Consider the following 17,168-nt stretch of genomic DNA (forward strand, 5'->3'; position numbering starts at 1 on the left):
CTTCAGGCCTCTTCTGTTTAAAAATGCCCATTAACCATTCATCCTCCACCAATGACCTCAGTTTCTCATCAGTCCACCTCCTTGGTTGACTGCACCATCATTGACTACCTGCAATTCATTCTGTTTAGAGTCGGAGAGGTCCTGATAATTTATTCCGGTAAATTACTCTGACCCTACTAATGGACCTGACCGAAGTTATTGAGTCTATGTACGTTTACTGCTTGGCTCAGATCCACCAACGTCAGCAAGATCTCACCTCTATTACTCCCCGAAGAACCTAGGTTTCAATTAACTGCTGTTTCAATTCAGACAACTCTTTTTTAATCTGTTTAAGCGATCCCGAAGGATTTTGATATCAGTAAATGGAGTGTGCTCCTACCTAAGTGTGAGTGTGGCAGGGTGCAGTCTTACCTTTGAAGCAGGAGAGGAGGGCACAGGTTTTCTTTTAGTTGTCCCAGTCCAAAAAGGTAGGATCAGTTTATTTGAAAGAAAAATAGGTCCAAACTAATACAGGGGTTTTTACCTTCTCTCTTTAACACATTATAATCATACTAAAAAAAATGGTGCTGTGATCATGTTCAAATATGAAACTTTAATTCACAGTCTTACATTTATTACCAAAATGATTAACTTCAACTGCCCACTTCAGTTGTGACCTTTTTAAAATCTCCCGATAGAATTTAGAGGTATTTCCTCATAAAAAGACCGGTGACAATAAAAAATCTGAATTCAAACTTTCATTTTCACCCAATCAATTCACATCAGGTTCATACCTTTTTTCCGACACAGACGGCGGGTACTAACATCCACAAACACCACTACCTATCTCCCGCAGGTATTCGGAGGACAGATCCTAATGGTGGCGGTTAATAATTACAAACACACTCCTATCCGATAAACACGGCGGCGGACTAACATCCACAAACACATACCTATCTCCCGCAGGTATTCGGAGGAAGATCCTCATGGTGGCGGTTACTAATTACAAACACACTCCTATCCGATACAGACGGCGGGTACTAACATCCACAAACACATACCTATCTCCCGCAGGTATTCGGAGGAAGATCCTCATGGTGGCGGTTACTAATTACAAACACACTCCTATCCGATACAGACGGCGGGTACTAACATCCACAAACACATACCTATCTCCCGCAGGTATTCGGAGGAAGATCCTCATGGTGGCGGTTACTAATACTCACTGACACATCTCCCATCAAATCATTCCACTCAGCATTCAAAGAAATCCACTCAGCATTTCAACCAACAAATTCAAGAGATACTTTACCAAGTGTGAGAGGACCTTACCGGAGAGCTATTAACCCAGCTCTGAAGGACAGAGCCTACCGGGAGAGAGTATACCAGGGGAAACCCCCTCTCTCTCGCGCTCTCTTCAAAAACCAGTCTCTTTCTGCTCAAAAAACCGGATCGAAACCCCAAAAAACATCTCCTCTATTCCCAACCAACATCTTCTATTGGCTATAGCATAAGACACACCCTTCCCATGTTTTGTGTAAAAAACAGGACATGAACAGGACATATTCTATGGCTATGACATAACCACCTTTTGAGGCCCCAATGTGTTTCTCCCTAAAATCAGGAGCCCCCCTCCCTGTGAACTGCTGTCAGAGGAGAGGGAAAAAAACGGCCTACTCTTATCAGAGAGTAAGGCATAAATCATTAGTATAGGTTCTTACCTCAACTTAACAAACCACTGGTGTTTTGTTTTTGCTGTAAATATAGAAAAACCTAAAATATGAAGCATGTTCATTGTGGGTTATACAAGAATATAATTGATTATATTTGGTTATAACTAACTTTCGTTTTAAGCTATTCAACATACTATGAAAACTCTCAACAACTCTTACCATTACCTTACCAACACTCATCTTCCTCACTCCCTCTCTCCGTATGTTGCTCCCTCCGTCTTGGATTCCAGCGTTGGAAACAAACAGCGATGTGGTTCCTCATCGCGGTCACGAATCTGTCTGACTTGTCCCTACAACTTGGCTGTCCTGGAGCTGATTGGAGCATTAGGGGCCGCCATCGCCATTTCCGGCCGCCTCATCGGTGACCCTGTGGTGGCCAAAGCTGGGTTACTCATTGGATTTTCCCCCTGGTATGGACAAATGCTTTTTCCAATCCTCTCCTGTGTGGCGCGCTACCTCGCTGTGGTCCACCCCATCACTACCTGTATTGACAACAGGTGTCCGGTGTCCGAATCAGAAACATCGCCGACCGCCTACATTTGGCTGCTGTGCTTCGGGGGCTGGGTTTCCATGTCCTGCTCAAGGAAGGCTCAAGGTTCTCCTATTTACCCAAGCACCTGCCAATTTGCAGTTAATGTAATCTCCCTTACTGTCAGCAGCGTTTCCGTTCTCCGCGTTCTGATTCGACCCCGGCCAGGGGAGGGGGGGCGGGGCCAGGAGGCGGGTTAGCCAATCACAGAAGAAGGCCTACCACACCATCCTGATCATAACTGGAGTGCTGTTCTTGGGGTTTGGGGGGAATCTGGTTTGCAATTTGGTAGGCTTCTCTTTCAACAGCGCTCAGTGTGTGGTGGTCCTGTTTTCACTGCTGTTCAATGAGCCCAGCACTCTGGTGTTACCGCTGCTGTCTCTGCACAGAGAGGGAAAACTACCGGGCTTCAAACACAACCCTGAATCACATTAGTGTGTGCAATCAGATTGTATATGAGACAAGGCTGAACTACACTAGTGTATGTTGTAATCATTACTAGGGAACTTCTTCTGCCGTTTAATGTCAAATTGCTGAAGAATTAGTGCCACCAAATGTTTATCTCAATGTTCCCTGTGACAGGCCCAGAACCAAGCAAGGAGGCAGGAGGCAGAAGAACGTCCAAAAAATATAACCTGCCAGACGACATTCCGATAAATAGGCCTACGGTTGATAGTATAAATTATGTGCAAATATGTAATGTCAACTGTACTGTGCAATCACACTAATAAAGTGCAATATTACCCCCGGCCCGAAGCCGTCAGTCCTTCGTCACATTCCCATTTCCTGATCTTAACAGAAATGGGTGGAAAACACTTTATATGCAAAGCGTTCGATGTTGATGGAAACTTTGGCCCATTAGGTTACCATTATGAAACACAATGTTGACTGACAGGTTAATGGAGTTTGGTCCTCCTATAGGTCAACTTGTTAACGATAGTAAACGTTGGCTAGCTTGATTTCAGATAGATGGAGCTTCATCTAAAACAAAAATGCATTCATTGTTGAATGAGAGTTGTATGCATCAAGACAACATTTGATTTTAAAAACCAACAACCAACGATTTTATTTCAAACTCTATGTAAATACATTTTCCTCGAGCAACGAGTGACTCCGCGCTCTGACTGTGAAAATAATGAAAACAATTCAAGTCTGAAAAAAAAAGTTTGCATGACACCATTTACAGTGTAGAGTGACACGAAAGCCATCATTTGTTTGACAATATGCAAATAAAACCACAGTCCTGCAGCTGTCTGTCGCACATGGTGCCATTATACACACATAGGTATTAATACATGAGAATCAGATAATAGAGAATCAGAGAGCACGGAGAGACAGATCATCAATAACACCGTGACAAGGGGAGTGTTCTTTAATCAATATAACATTTAATATAATTTAAATATCTGCTTTTCAATGTTTTGCCCATGTTTGTAAAAATAATGAATCATCAATACCATTTTTAACTATTTTTTATAAACCCTTCAATTGACTAAATATACATATCTATACGTATTCTGGAATTGTATTATCACATGCTTGTATATAAGAATCTGGCATAAAATAATAAAAAAGCTGCTTCTATATACAAACACTGAAACAAATGATGGTGTTGTATGGTTTTATTGCTTTAATAATGTGGAAACGAAGGTAGACGTGATTTATTTAAACGCTTAACATCCATATTTTATACATAGGCATACGTTTTATACAATTAGATTAAATATATGTATTTAAATGCAATATACACAAAACATGACATATACAGTATGTGTTTTGGTTGAAAAAGCTTTTACATTAAGAATGTTTTACATAATTGAATCATTCTGGAAATCTCTCAGTGCCTCTTCGGCTGCTAAATGGTGGAGGAAAAATCTTTCTCTGTAACAAATATCCTTTTATTAATAACGCTCTTGGTGTGCCACAGGGATCAATTCGAGGCCCACTTCTTCTGAAAATAAATTTGAATGTTTTAATTGTTGCATCAGTTCATTAATTTCTCGTCTCCATTTCCTTCATAAAAGCAACCAATCAAAATGTCCGTCAACTCTTCCTCCAAGTACCACTGCATGGACTCCAAAGTGGCAATGGTCATCTCCATTACCTTTGGCATCACAAAGAAAATAATATACCTTTATCTTAAGTCACTCCGACATCTTCACCTACCATCTGGCCGCCGTAGAGATGATCCACGGGGTCGCGGGGCATCACGTACGTCAGCGGCCTTATCACTGATGATGATGATGAGGTCACTAAAGCGGGGGGTGTGTTTCGGTTATATCATTTTCTTTGGACAGATTGGCTTTCACACCCTCACCTGTATAGAGCGATACCTGGCCGTGGTTCACCCCGTTGTGTACATGGGGCTGAAAAATGCACGTGGTGTCAAAATACGAAATATTAGCATAGCGTGCGTTTGGCTGCTGAGCTTTGCATCGAGCGGTGTAACATGTGGCTCGGTTTGTCCAGTGGGCCAATATTCAGCTCATTGGCCGTCACTTTAATCACCCTGTCTTTCTGCAGCCTTTCTGTTCACTGCAGTCTGATTCGTCCAGGGCCAGGGGGCGGGAGCAGGGAGCGCGTTGACCAATCAAAGCAAAGGGCTTTCCACACCATCACAGCCATATGGGCGTGACGTGGCTTTGGTTTGCAGGCATGATCGTGAGTCTGTCTCTGGAGAAATCTAAGTTGCTGAACACCGAGGTTGGCTGTGCGCTGGAACATTCTCCACACTGGTTCAGTCTGCCCAGCAGTCTGGGTGCTGCCGCCGCTGTTCCTGCACCGAGCGGAGAACTCTTCTGTGTGAAGTAATGTGCCGACTCTGAGGTTAGCATCGCAAGGGCTCCCTAAACAAAACACCAATCAGATCTCTCGAATGGATTTTGGATTGGATTCAATGTTTATGATTCCTAAAGGTCCCCTATTATGCGGGTTTTCATCAATATATTATAGGTCTCAGATATATACAGAGCCTGTCTCTGATTGGCTGAAACACCAAACAGATCATTGCAGCATTACCCATAATCCCCTCTGTTTCAGCCCTGTTTCCAAAGTGCTGATTCTCTGTCTGTTACTTCAGATGAAAATAAGGAGCCCCTCCCCACGCCCCTCTGAGAGACATTTGGTTACAAAGAACTCAATGGAGCTCTAGGAGGAGATTCAGGTGATAAGGGGGGGGGGGGGGTTTACCTTGGTTGCTGATTGGCTAATGGTTACACAAGACAACACATTGTTATGACATCATCAAGTGGCCAAAATCTGATCAGCTCATTTTCAGACAGGTTTTTATAGAAATGGATCAAAAAGAGAGAGAATCTTTGTTCCTGAAACTTTCAGAGTCTCTTTCCACAGAGGGGACACATGTTGATGTAGAAAGGACATTGGAGAAGAGAGGGACACATGTTGATGTAGAAGAGACATGAAGAAGAGGGGACACATGTTGATGTAGAAGAGACATGAAGAAGAGGGGACACATGTTGATGTAGAAGAGACATGAAGAAGAGGGGACACAATGATGTAGAAGATTAGAAGAGACATGAAGAAGAGGGGACACATGTTGATGTAGAAGAGACATGAAGAAGAGGGGACACATGTTGATGTAGAAGAGACATGAAGAAGAGGGGACACATGTTGATGTAGAAGAGACGTGGAGAAGAGGGGACACATGTTGATGTAGAAGAGACATGGAGAAGAGGGGACACATGTTGATGTAGAAGAGACATGAAGAAGAGGGGACACATGTTGAGAGTAGAAGAGACATGAGAAGAGGGGACACATGATGATGTAGAAGAGACATGAAGAAGAGGGGACACATGTTGATGAAGAAGAGAAATGAAGAAGAGGGGACACATGTTGATGAAGAAGAGACATGAAGAAGAGGGGACACATGTTGATGTAGAAGAGAAATGAAGAAGAGGGACACATGTTGATGTAGAAGAGACATGAAGAAGAGGGGACACATGTTGATGAAGAAGAGACATGAAGAAGAGGGGACACATGTTGATCTAGAAGAGACATGAAGAGAGGGGACACATGTTGATGTAGAAGAGACATGAAGAAGAGGGGACACATGTTGATGAAGAAGAGACATGAAGAAGAGGGGACACATGTTGATGAAGAAGAGACATGAAGAAGAGGGGACACATGTGATGAAGAAGAGACATGCTTTGCAGAAATCTCCACATAATAATGTGGAGGAAATTCTTAAGAGAAACTGATAAATTATTCATGAACAAAGTTCGTCTTTTGTTATATTTAATAAAGTAATAAAGAAAGTCCATATAGAATTGAAATCGATCCCAAATGCAGGAAACAGAGCAGCTTCATCATCAGGATGAAATGGCTTCGACCCCAGAACACAGCTTACAGTCTCATTATATGTAGAGAGAATATCCAACTGGTCCCACCCTTCAATTCTCTCAGGCATTATCTAAACATCCCCATCATTAAACTAAACCATTAAACCTCCCAGTGCTCAACCATTTGCAAATCCCCTTTTGCCCTTCCTGACAGGTCAAACATGTCCTGTGAAACACACACAGGACTACAACTACAAAGAAACCCACTTTATGATTCTTAAGCTTACTTACAATCAACACAAATACAGAGATAATGAATTAGAGCACGGCCACAGCTTTTCACTCCAGAAATCAAGAGGTGGTGTTAATATGTGAGATTAACCTGCTGATCTAAACGTCCAAGTATCAAACGTGTGTTTGTATTTTCTGTAATAATCCAAAATCACATGAGAAATCCCATTGGCTTTTGTGAAAGGAACCAGCCTTCAGGGTCAAATACAACATCCCTGCACCATATTATTATATCTTAGACATTTTTACCGATGTTAAGACACATAGAATTCATTTTGTTAGATTCAGATTTGTTTTAAGGGTTTTTGGATAGTTTTAAGTGTTTCAGCTTGTTACTGCATAATATACAAACTCTCTTCAATTAAAAACGTGCTCTATAATATCTCCATATTATGTTATGATTGTAACGGTTTGTGAAGAAAATAACAGTTTAATTAAAGGATTTGATTACTTTTGGCCAGTGGTGCACTAAGTAACTTAGTATCTCAGAGGTACGCTACATCTCGTCATGCTGTTGAGCTCTCGCTGCTCTGCGTTAATGTTAGTAGCCGCCCTGATCGCGGACTTCATGGCCGTCTCGATCCAGGCGTGAGGGAAGGCGGTGTGTTCCCCGGCAAAGTGCACCCTGCCTTCACTTTGAACAGCTCCTTGGAGTTGGTATAAATGCTGGTAGGGAGTGAAGAGAGCAAAGGCGCCCAGGCTGTGAGGATCGGTGCTCCACTTCTTCACGACCACCCCGGTGCAAAGAGCCCTCACTTCTTCCCGTGGATCCGCTCCAAGTCTCTCAGCGCCAGCTCCTTTTTCAAAGATTCAAGATTCAAAGGTTTTATTGTCATATGCTCAAAGCTACAGCGTAGAAATAGCAGTGCAATTCTTCTGACCTGAGCTCCTCCAGCAATGCAACATATATAATACAATACATAATAATAAATAGTGCAAGAAGTAAATAGAATATGATATGTACAAGAACAGAATATTAAATTAAATAATGTAAATTAAGACAAAATAAATACGGTTTATTGCGGTGATTTCTATTTCGATAAATAATATAAAAACATAATTACGCTGACAATATACTTTATTTTAACAATTCATATTGTGACTTTTTTCCAAGATAATGTAATATTCATTGACTTTATACTTTTTTCCGACTTATTTCATTGTGTTTTTTTACAAACTATACTTTGACTTTTTTACGAGATATTCTTCATTATTTTTCAATAGTTTAGAGATAAACTGTTTTCATCATGCTTTATACGATATATTTTTGCAACTAATTTCTATTTCAACTTGGATGAAATTAAATAATGTAAAGTAAGACAAAATCAAATACGCTTTATTGCGGTGATAACTATTTATAAATAAGTATATTGCAAGATGACAAACAGGAATGTTTATCGGGGCACTTTACAGACCTTGAGGTCTTCGTCGCTCACTCCAGGAAGAGGAGGGAGTCCGCGGCCCAGGTGTAGGAAGCCAGCAGAACCCCGATGTCTTTATTGGTCGGGAAACTGTGACTCGGGTAGTAGATGAACCGAGAAGGACTGTCGGTGATGCTCTTCCCGCCATGGATGCGTCCTCCAACCAGAACTTCTCTCTAAAAGTGAGGATGACCTTAGTGGAGCTTCCGTAGTGGATGCCCCTCATGACTTCCATCTTTGTATTGGACAGAGGCGGATCAAAGTCCATGAAAAGAGCTGCTTTGGCCGTGGTGGTCACCAGGACAACGTCAGCATGAAGGTCAATAAGAGGAAGTTCTCGATCGGTCTGATAGGACACGATGACCCCTCGATCTGATTGGCGGATACGTTTGACCTTAGAGTTGAGGAGGATTGGGACGTGGAGGACATTGAGGAAAGCTGTGGTCAGCAGATCAGTCCCGCCCGTCACCTCGAAGTACCTGTAAGAGAAAACAATTGTAGTCTCCTTGTATCAGCCACAAATGTAGGTAATATGTGATCGATGAGCTCTGGATTTCTCTATATGTGTGCCGTTGGAGAGTTAATAAAACACATGTTGATTGAATCTGAAACTCCACATATTCACACCACTTTATGATCACCACCGCTAAGCTAAAGGTGGCTAATGTTGGGCTATAAAAGAACTACAGCACGGTCACATGACTTCAAGTCACCACCGCTAAGCTAAGGAGGCTAATGTTGGGCCATAAAAGAGCTACAGCACGGTCACATGACTTCACGTCACCACCGCTAAGTTAAAGGAGGCTAATGTTGGGCTATAAAGGAACTACAGCTCGGTCACATGACTTCATGTCACCACCGCTAAGCTAATTGTGGCTATATTGGGCGTGATGACGTTTAGTTGTCTCGTTTAGATACTTGTAAGCAACAGCCTTTTTTGTTACCAGTGGGGTATTATCTGACGTATTTTATGTCGTAGAACAAAACGTGAATATTTGATAAGCTTGTCTTCGAGAGGAGGAACAGTAAGTGGTTAATTTCCTCATTAAAGACTTATTGCTGCACTGTTCTAGCCGTAAATGAATTCAGGAACAAGTTAAACATTGAAACGGTACTTGATGGTGCTATTGACGTCGCTACGGAGGTAGATAGCCTCGGTCAGAGCCATGTTCATCAGGCTATCTTGGTTCAGTAGGTCTCCGATCATCCTTATCGCCTCCTTACTCATGTCTTCTTCATTCAGATAATCCTGGGAAACAGATGTTTTTTACATTATAGTCATTATCTTTAAATATTCTGTCTTTCATCAAAGCAAAAGTGTTCTCCCCTTGTACAACGTGCATTGGAAGTACATACAATTAAAAAAAATAAGAATTTAAATTACCTCCAAAGAGTACGGTCGTACTTCTGGAGCGCAGCTTTGCAGCCATGTGCCTTCACATAATCTTTCACCTAGAATATTATTAACATCTCAGCTGTTATTTGGTATTTGTACTGTATGCATATTGAGGAACAACACCAAGCGATAATAAATAAAACAATTCATAGAAAATCTGAGTAGCAATCATTCAATATTGAATATTCTCTTTTGTGATATTGTTAAATTAATTTGCCAGTATTATTATTATTTCATATTTTTTTACTTTTATATATAATCTTATTAAAATTATTATTATTATTATTCCATTTTATTGTGTTTATGTGCAATGTACCTTCTGCAGAGCTCCCTGCATTAGCTGGTCGGCAGACTTCCCCTCTCGCTCTTCCACACGTTATACTCCAGGATGTTTGGATCAGCCTTCACAGCGTACGTCTTCTTCAGCAGCCCGTTCACCAGGTAGAACGTGTTCCCGTCCTCCATGATGAATGATTTCAGCTTCACTCCCAGTTCTTTAGCAAACCAGTGGACGATGCTGCCAACAGACGCATTTACATGTTTCAGACTTAAAGGTCTCCTATCATGCAAATGCACTTTTTGATGTTTTCTACATAAATGTGTCCCTGGTGTGACCCGGTGTGACCCCGGTGTGACCCCGGTGTGACCCCGGTGTGACCCCAGTGTGTCCCCGGTGTGTCCCCGGTAGTGCTGCGTACCTGGACTCACATTCACGTTCAGGTCCGGACTCAAGTCCAGAGGTTCAGGTTCAGGTCCGGACTTATAAGTCCGGACTTATAAGTCCGGACCTGAACCCATGGCTTGTGTCAAGTTGTGTGAGTAACTAAAGTGAACTTATTGTGAGCTAATTATCAATTGAAAATGAACTCATAATCAACTCAAATTCAAACTCATCAGGTTTATTGCACTCCCTTCCAACTTGTGTCTACATTTCTCTACAAAGTACAAATGTAAAAAAAACACTTTTTTGCCACTTAGTCTACAAATGACTTATGACAGCAACTACAGTGAACTACTACAAAGTTCAAACATTTATTTCATTTACCAAACTAAAGTAACCAAACAGTCCCTGAGCTAACTGAGCCTAAATCCCTAAAACGTTGCTGAAAGGTAGAGTGTAGAGTAGACTATACGCATTACACTGTGACACACCTACTATACAGTACACACTGTAGTGACTGACTGTACAGTCAGAGTGTACTGTCTGTACACCATGTCTTTTCTACAACTCTACATGTGTACATTATACAGTACATACTACATACATAGTGATGTACATACATACTGTTAGAAATTAAAATCAATGTTGATATGGCGTAATTTTGAATTAAATACACTATTTAATTTAAATCAGTTTTATTCTTGAAAAAACCGGAAGTTCACACTATTAACTAATACTTTTATTCTGAAAAGTCTTCACTTCCGGTTAGCATTAGCATGTGGCGAAATACTACGTTTTCAAACCGTGAATCGAAGGTGAAATGACATGTGATGTTGTACACTGAGCACACTGGGATTAGCACTCATTTATTGACACTGAATAACGTTTATCAGGGAATGTTTAAATAACCACAGACACCAGAATATACGTAAGTGCTAGTTTTTTTGCGAGTCCAAGTACCGGTTCCCGACGTTCCGGTTTTAACCGGACTTGAACCGAAACTTTTTACAAGTCCAGTACGGGTTCGGCGTACCGGTACGCAGCACTAGTCCCCGGTGTGACCCCGGTGTGACCCCGGTGTGACCCCGGTGTGTCCCCGGTGTGTCCCCGGTGTGTCCCCAGTGTGTCCCCGGTGTGTCCCCGGTGTGACCCCGGTGTGTCCCCGGTGTGTCCCCAATGTGACCCCGGTGTGTCCCCGGTGTGTCCCCGGTGTGTCCCCGGTGTGACCCCGGTGTGTCCCCAATGTGACCCCGGTGTGTCCCCGGTGTGACCCCGGTGTGTCCCCGGTGTGACCCCGGTGTGACCCCGGTGTGTCCCCGGTGTGACCCCGGTGTGTCCCCGGTGTGACCCCGGTGTGTGACCCCGGTGTGACCCCGGTGTGACCCCCGGTGTGTCTGGAGACTCTCTAAGTGTCAGATAATAACCCCTCTCTCTTTTCCTCCGTACCCACATCTCTAAAAACGGGGGATCAACGGAGCTGATCCAGATTTGCTGCGTCTTGACGACATTACTAAAATGTGGGCGGGCTTTACCCCCACGGGCCAATCAGAAACGTTGCTGTTAGAAACAATGAGATGTGTTTTGGACATAATACGGTCAGTGTTTTCATTAGCATTGCTAACACTCAGAGCCAGTGGTGTAGTGGGCGTTGGACGCCGTACCCCCCACTTATTTGAAGCATGATTTTTTTTAGTCTAATAAATATAAAATCATTGCCAGTGTTATCAGTTCCAATTGTATTTGTTGTAATAATGAGAACACACATAATAGGCATATTGACAGTAATTATAATAAAAATGTAGCTCAAGCAATTTATGCAACTTGATTTGAAGCATGTGTGTGTGTGAGGGGCAGAGCATCGTGTGTGTGTGTAGGGTGACCAGGTGTCCCGCTTTGTAAGGGACTGCACACACAGCATTTTTATTATTTGTCCCGCGTCCCACAAATTGAGACAATGTCCCGCATTTGAGTGACAGTCGCGCAGAAATGCCGGCTCGGTTCGCTGACGGGCTGGCACCACCCTTTATTATTATATATTTTAAACGGGCACCATGTAAGTTGCGCTGACAGGTCCACAGTGTACCCCCCCGTTGACAGTTCACGATGTGGCGTCCATAGTGGTCTCCCCCCCCCCCTTCCACCCCCTAACGCCGTCAACCCCTCCATTGCTCAGAGCTAACCTGTACAGTCGAGAGCATGTGTGTGAAGAAGCAGAGAAATCAAAAGGAAGTCACCTTGTTGGTAGTGTTAATTTCGTTGACTAAATCTATGACGAAATAATGTTCGTCAACGACCTTTTTTTCCATGACGAAAACGAGACGATGACGAGACGGGCACCGACGGCAGTAAACAATACTGTAACGAAATCAACATGCAATATCGTTGACGAAAAGTGACAGACGAAAATGTAGTTCACTAATAAAAACTATGGCCAAAATCTCTCTTTACTTTCGTTGACGAAAATGAGGAGACGAAATATTATCAAAGATAACGTTACATCTCTGATAGTCAGTTTTTCTCCCAGCAGTTCCATTTCCGGAGCTGCGGCAGGGCAGCAGCTGTGTGTGTCTGCGGTGCGTGCGGCGGTACATGTGAATTACACCGGGCAGCGGCACACTGTGAACTGTCAGGAAGACTCGGGTCTAACTCATGGTCTAACTAACCTTATTTAACAGAAAATAAAATGGCAACAGGGCCTTGGGAGCAGTGGTCGCACTCGCGTTAACCGAATACCCCCCTGTCAGCGCGAGTGATTGATAAATTGTGCACTCTACGGATAATAATGGATTTATGACGGAAAGTTACGATCCGTCCAAATTACTGACAACGAAAAAGTCTAAAGCCACCACTGCTTGGGAGAAAGAAACAACGTGATATTTGGGCCCATTTTCGCTACAATGAGGCGGAGAAAAAATAGCGAATGCATTGTTTTCATCAGAAGGGAAGCAATGTGGCCAAAACACAGGTAAAAACACCACAAACCTGACCAGATACTCTCTGCAAAGCTTCTTCTTCATCATTCAACCTGTGTTTTTCATCAAATAAGGACAAGATATAATCTTATTTATTATATATACTAAAATGACAAATTATTGGTTTTGGCTAGACTAGTTTGTTTGACTGAAATGTTCTATATAATCTGATGACTAAAAAATACTCAACAGTTTTTATTGACAAAAAGTAGACTAAATAATTAGTTTTCTTTGACTAAAATAAGACTAAAATGCTCAGACTTTTAGTCGACTAAAACTTGACTAAATAAAAACAGGATGAAGGTGACTAAATATGACTAAAACTAAAAAGGAAATTTAACAAAGGGACTAAGACTAAAACTAAATCAAAAAAATAGGCTGACGAAATTAACACTACCCTTGTGGTAAACCTGAGAGAGAAAAAGAGTTTGAGCTCCATCCTGTTTCAGAGAGAATCCTTGATGTGGTTTTGATTTTTAAAGCACAGACCCAGAATCAGCACTTTAGTAACAGCTGAAATAGAGGGACTTGAGGCTAGAATGGGTGATCTGTTTGGTATTTTGAGCAAAACAAATTCAGAGAAAAATGTTTTATACATTTTTGATAGATCAGAAACCTATAATATATGCCTTAATAGGGACCTTTACGGCCCGTCCACACAGCAGCGTTAAAAATATCTTCCAACGCTTCTCTGCCCATTCCACTTTGAATGGGGTGACAATCACTTTGCCTCGCTTTTCGCGAACTGCATTGTGGGAAGCAAAGCGAAGATTTCCAGGATTTCCAGGATTCAAAGTTGAGCAATGTTCAACTTTTGAAGCTGAGCTGGAAGCGTCAGCCAATCAAATCCCGTTTATGCAAATCTAACAGTAGAAGCTCTAGCCAATCAAACCACGTTGTAAGCAGGGAGAGCCAGACCGCAGTTCATTTCCTCATATTCCAAACGAGAAATTACGGTAGCAAAATCACGCGGTTCTTTACGACCAGAACTAACAGGATACAAACCGGAGGAGCCAGGCATGGAGGGAGGTGGCGAGACAGTGGGTGGAACTGTAGGTTTTCGCCTGTTTGGGGAGTTTATATATATATATATATATTGCTCGCATAAAATCCCCGGGGTTTTTTTGCTTTGTATGTCGGGGGCGGGAGATTCATGTGATTGGTTGTTGGTCGCAGTTGCTTGCAAAAAATCCCCAAGCTTTTCAGACACGCCCAGCTCCAAGATTTTCAAGATTTTTTGAAAGCTGCTGTGTGGGACGTACCGTTAAGGTGAATCAGATTTATTTCTTCAAACTTGTCTTGAACTCACTGGTGAAAGCTGGGGATCCTCATGGCTCCAAGGTCAGCGTACCATCCCTCCGTCTTGTTCCTATGGGTATGCACCCGGCCTCCAACACGCTCACTGGACTCTACTATGGTTACCATTGTACATATAAAAAAAAGTCATTAAATGTGTGATTTCCCCCAAAAAACAACCTTTAAATGAAGTCTTTATTCAGTCTTCAGTGTGTTGCATCCTTTAAGGGAGCTTTGGGGGTTTCCTTGTGCATCTGACAATAAAAGCTTCAAAATCATGAGAATTGTTTTTTTTAACCTGTTGAACCCTGTTTTTCAGGTTTCAGGCTCCAAAATGACATTCCCAGAACAAATGACCATATCTTCTAAAAGGGTTACATTAATAATCTTTGTTCTCAAAGTAATGATAAACCTGTGAGTTGGATGTAGAAAAGTCAGAATCAATATAGATGTTTTTTATTTAAAAAAAATTCAGATTGAACATGTAAACATTTATTTTACTTATAGTGAAAACTAACTTTGGATGATGGTATGGTAGACTAAAACCTTTAGGAAATCCAAAGTACAACATATAATAAGTACCCTGTATCAAAGATTGATGCAAAACAAGTGATATTTGACCTTTTTAGAGAGGTTTAGCAAAAAACTCCACCTCTGAGGTGATTTGGGTGGAAATGGCCGTTTTTACCGTTTCTCTGGAACCCATGGGTCGATTTTGGTGATTGACATCTCTTTTTGACCGTTAGAGCCAATAGAATAGAAGGAGAATTTCCACATACACACCAACGTTACCAAAAAAAAAGTGGGGGGCTTTGCGCATGCAGTTTTGCACCAGAGCGAATCTATGGAGTCAGATTTGGGGTCAATATTCTAGCGCGCAAAACAAGCTACTCGAGCGGAAATGTTGCTTTTACACGCGCATGAAATGACCCTCGCGCGCAGATTAAACCCGAGAGACAGCCCTCTTCTTGCTTCGCTCGCGGGAGAGAGACAGCCCTCTTGCGCGCGCGCTGAGTCTGTCTACACGCGCGTGAAAAGTTTCTGACACTTTGGGGCGGAGCCACTGGACTTTTGATTGACAGGAAACCCCGGAGTTGCCTGGTTTGATAAATGCCTGAACTACCAAGAGCCGAGGAGTGACAGCTGCAAGATCTGTTGGACGAGATTGAATGGTAAAGTTGTCCATAACCAAACTATTATATTCGTAAAGTGTACACCTAATATATGTATATATATATATATCAATTATTTTTATATAAAACAATATATTTTTTCAGTGGGCTGTATCTGTCGAAAACTGCTAGCTACTGTCTGCTGTACGCACCTAACCTACATTTATAAGCTAGGTACAAATATTTTGGATCCTTAACAGCTATGCTGTGCCCATGTATGGGATCGTTTTACAGTACCAGGTCCATCCTCTGTTAGTGACTGACAGGATGACATAAGAAAAATGAAGGTCCACACAGTGTTATCACATGTAGAAAACAAGTTAAACTAGAGGGCGTAAAACAAATATTTTAAAGCAATGAATTAATACACTAACAGGGTGTTGTGTAATGTAAAACTAAGTAAGGGATAATGTGCAGCGACGCGGTCATTATGGGGAAAAGAACATCCTACCTACAGGCTGATCAGGAGCCCGCTTTTCAGCCAAACTGCATACAGTTAAATCGACCGCATTTCTTTCTGCAGATGTGAGCGTCCTGAACAACGGTCAATACATCCTTGACAGCGGTCTGTCTGTTCTGGATTAACAACGTGTCACGTATTTTGAATTGACCAATCAGAATCGAGTATTCAACTAAGCCATGTAATAAATACATATAGTTAGTTTTAAGATCATTGGTTGTCTTTGGAGTAGACAACAAACATAGTTACATGTCCTCACTAAGCATCATTACATATTCATTGAATATCGAAAATAAAAATGGCCAATCATACCAAAACGTTCCAGCTAATATAGTCATATGCTCGTCTACTTTAACTGGAAAAAATCTGAAAAAATACATGAATTATCTATGAAATTGCAATATTAACACACGTCACTCGGTTTGTTTCAACCCAGTCACGCCATACGAGCGATACCAAAAGGAAAGATGGGAAAATGGCTTTGACACCTGAAGATATAAATGTAAGTGATGATTTCAATTTTGTCTTTCTCAACAGAAGTCAGGTGTAGCGTTGGGCGTCTGCTGATGAAATAAATGATCTAAGCTAGCACTAAGTGAGTCTGTCGACTAAGATTGAATTATATCAGCCAGAACAGGAACACCAGGGTCTCAATTGTGGCCCCCCAGCCGTGCCTCCTGTTCTGACCCAGGAGGTCCAGCAGCACCTTCAGGGACTCCCTGCTCAGCCTGAAATCAGGGTGTGTATCCTGGTCTTTAAAAAACCTGTCCAGGACAGGGACGCTTAGGTTGACCCTGCAGTCCAGGGGCCTTGGCTGGTAGAGGGCAAGGTTGAGAAAAAAGGGTTAAATAAGTGAAGAGCATTTTTTTTCTGTGTTTATGTGTATAAATATATCTCTATTGACATGTTTATATATATATGTTTATTGATATATACACACATAAATATATATTTATATAT

General features: G+C 41.9%; 1 pseudogene; it reads right to left on the minus strand.

Moving 5' to 3' along the window:
* Window positions 1-7,084: 7,084 nt before the first annotated feature.
* Window positions 7,085-14,705, minus strand: LOC117535695 (annotated as a pseudogene).
* Between the last annotated feature and the right edge of the window lie 2,463 nt (window positions 14,706-17,168).

This window comes from Gymnodraco acuticeps, unplaced genomic scaffold, assembly GCF_902827175.1.
Source record: "Gymnodraco acuticeps unplaced genomic scaffold, fGymAcu1.1, whole genome shotgun sequence".
NCBI lineage: Eukaryota > Metazoa > Chordata > Actinopteri > Perciformes > Bathydraconidae > Gymnodraco > Gymnodraco acuticeps.